The sequence below is a fragment of the Protopterus annectens genome, chromosome 1.part0 (genome assembly GCF_019279795.1).
Source record: "Protopterus annectens isolate FY-2018-M chromosome 1.part0, PAN1.0, whole genome shotgun sequence".
Classification (NCBI taxonomy): domain Eukaryota; kingdom Metazoa; phylum Chordata; order Ceratodontiformes; family Protopteridae; genus Protopterus; species Protopterus annectens.
This window is the reverse complement of record NC_056725.1, coordinates 1,180,528,586-1,180,531,750: the sequence shown is the minus strand read 5'-3', so window position 1 is coordinate 1,180,531,750 and position 3,165 is coordinate 1,180,528,586.

The following is a 3,165-nucleotide window of genomic DNA, read 5'->3' as shown; positions in this document are numbered from 1 at the left end:
AGTTGCTCTGCAAAAGAGCTAATATTAAAGCCATTGTTTTCACTAAAAAAAAATACAAGAAGTAGCTACATCCTTTGAACCAGTCATAGCTATTACTGCACTGTTACCTTTCTTGTGCACTATGCCATCTTCCTACATTTGTGTTGAAAAGTTTGACATTTGTATGTTAATTTTCCGTAAACCATATTGGAATTCAACAAATAATGTGCCACAAATTTTGTGTAAGGAAACAGTGTCTTCTCTGTCAGTAGACTTTAGATGTGGTGTCATGTAATCAAGCTCTAACCACATTGTACTTTCCTTAAAAAGTGATTCTATTTCCTCCTAGACTTTAGGAGCATGGTTATTCTTACTAGTCCTATACTGATTGGAGGAAGCTGCTTTTACACCTTTTTAAGGTCTGGACTGTTTTCAACAGAGAGCTTAAGTAAAGATTGAATGTATTTAGGACCAGACAGATTAACAGAATAATGCTTTTCCCAATGTTTTACACATAACCTAATAATATCCTTCTGTTCTATAGTATTGTGTAAGGCTCAGCTGGCTAGCTCACATCTGGCTTGCTTACTATCACACACAAATATCTGATAACTTCTCTACAGAGCAATCTTATCTAAGAATAATAAAATACAAAGAAAGAAAGAACATGATAAAGTCTATATTGGCCAGAATGTTAGAAAAAATCAGGAAGGTAGTGCAAAGATGAATAGTTTGAAACATAGATTCATAGGTTAATAGGCAAGCAGTAGGCTAACAGCCCTTGAGGGCCATTTTAAGCTTAGCCACATTCTCATTTTGTGCTCAAAATAACCTATCCCATCTGGTTATAGATTGGCCTTTTCCATCCCTTGGTTGATAATTATACATTACCCCTAATGGGAATAACTAGGATCATACCATAGATAATTAGAGGGGACCCAGGCATGTGAAAAAGTATTTAAGAGCTAACTCTCTCCTCTAGTAGTACTGGAGACAGTCCTGGGGTAAATTTTCTGTTTCCCATTCATAAATTTAAGTTACACTTAAATATGGACAGGGATGAACTTTCTTTTATGTGGATAAGAGGGTCTACTCCAGAGCAGCAGTGCCATCTGTGCGATATGGTTGTCCTTCCAAACTGTTCTGTTGATTGCAAAAGAGGTTTAGATCCCTAGACTGAGTATTTCTGATGTCATTTGACTTGCTGAAGTGCAATAAATCCATCAAAAATGGATCAGAGGATGCCTTGCATGCCACACTCAGGTCACTTCTTAGCAGTCTGTAGGACACTGACTATAATAACAGGACTTTGAGTTGGTCCACATAGGACATGTTGTTTAATCCTTGTATCTTTTTAGTAAAGTATCTCTGTGGATGTTCCAGTTGTTGCATGTGTCTGGGCAGATACATGCCAGACGGGGGGCATTATGTTCAATGATTGGCCTAATGAGGGATGAGTAAAGGGGGACAATGACATCCCTAGATCTAGACATAATCACTTTGTTTATAAGCTGTGCCATATAGAAGGACATTCTTACAGCATGTTGGTCAAATGTTAGGTCACAGTCCACATAAGTGCCTACATCCCAAACAACTGGGTGAACCCTCAGAGGCATACTGTCAATGTAGTATTTTGCTGGGGGTAGATGACTTCTGAAAGGATGCAATAATGCATTTTTTGGCATTTAGCTTCAGTCCATGATTTTGGCACCAGTTATTTAATTTGGATAAAACTTCCTGCAGGATGGATAACTTATTTGTGGATTCAATGACTGCTCCTAGCTTGCAGTCATCTGCAAACTTAGTCAGCCAAAACCTTTTGGTATTGATTTTTACTTGAGAAAAGTAGATGCCAAACAGAAGATGTCCCAGCATTGAACCCTGGGGGCTCCACTGGTGCTCGATCTCTTCATAGAGGTAACTTCCCCTATTTTTATTATTGGTGTCCTATCTGTTAGCCAACAGGTGACATAGGTGGTTATTCCAAGTTTATTTAGCTTTTCTAATATGCCTGAGAGAGAAATTTTCTCAAAAGTTTTGTCCAGGTCAAGGTATGCAGTGTGTACCATTTTTCCTTCATACAGTGCTTTGGTGACCTTTTAAAAAAAGTCTTGTCAGGTTGAGTAAGCATGACCTGTCCTTGATGAATCCAAACTGAGATGGGTCTAGTGTTTGGATGTTCCTTTCTTCTTCTTCTTCTTCTTTTGGCTTTTCCCAGTTAGGGGTCGCCACAGCGGATCATCCATCCATTCATGATTGGCAGTGGAGTTTCACAGTGTTGAGTTGCCAGCCCGGCACCCAACCTTCCACAGAAGGCACACACACATGCATACGCTCACACCTAGGGCCAATTTAGAGTGTCCAATCCACCTACTGTATGTCTTTGGGATGTGGGAGGAAACCGGAGCACCTGGAGGAAACCCATGCAACCACAGGGAGGACATGCAGACTCTGCACAGAAGGCACCCCAGCCGAGAATCGAATTGGAGAACCTCTTGCTGTAAGGTGGCAATGCTAACCACTGCACCACGTTTGGATGTTCCCTATGTCCTGATTAATTAGTTCCATGATAATAGCATACATCATAACCAAAACCCTCATGCAGAGATGATACCCCATGAGCTCCTAACTTGTTATGGAATAAAGCTGGGATAGACATTTCAATTCAAGAAAGCTCATGATCGGATATGTGCTGATTACTAGTTATAGTATTCAGAAACTATTAAGTTAGGAGATGATACCATAGGTTCCCATTGTATATATGTGCATCCTTTAAAAGTGCACAAACTCAAGTGCAATTACAGGCAAATATACTAAGTCCAAAACTTCAGAAATGGTATGGGGTGTGTAGCCCTCATGTCAGGGGATGGAGAGTAGCTTGCCCCCTGGAAAAAAAGAAACACTTTTTAAGTGATTTTCATATTTTGATATTGTATTCCGAGGGTCGCACGTCTTTTTTGAGTTTCAGAACTCACATTGTAAGTCTTAAACTTTAGATAGGGCACTGATACCAAAAGTATGAGCATTATTAATGTGTTTAAAATGATATGTGTAAAACATGAGATACCTGATTCCTTAATTTCAAATCAAAGTCCACAGTTTGAGAGTCAAGAATTCAAAAAGCCTGTGAATACACGGGAGTTCAAACATATAACTGCAAGTTCTATATATCCATAGAATAATAGT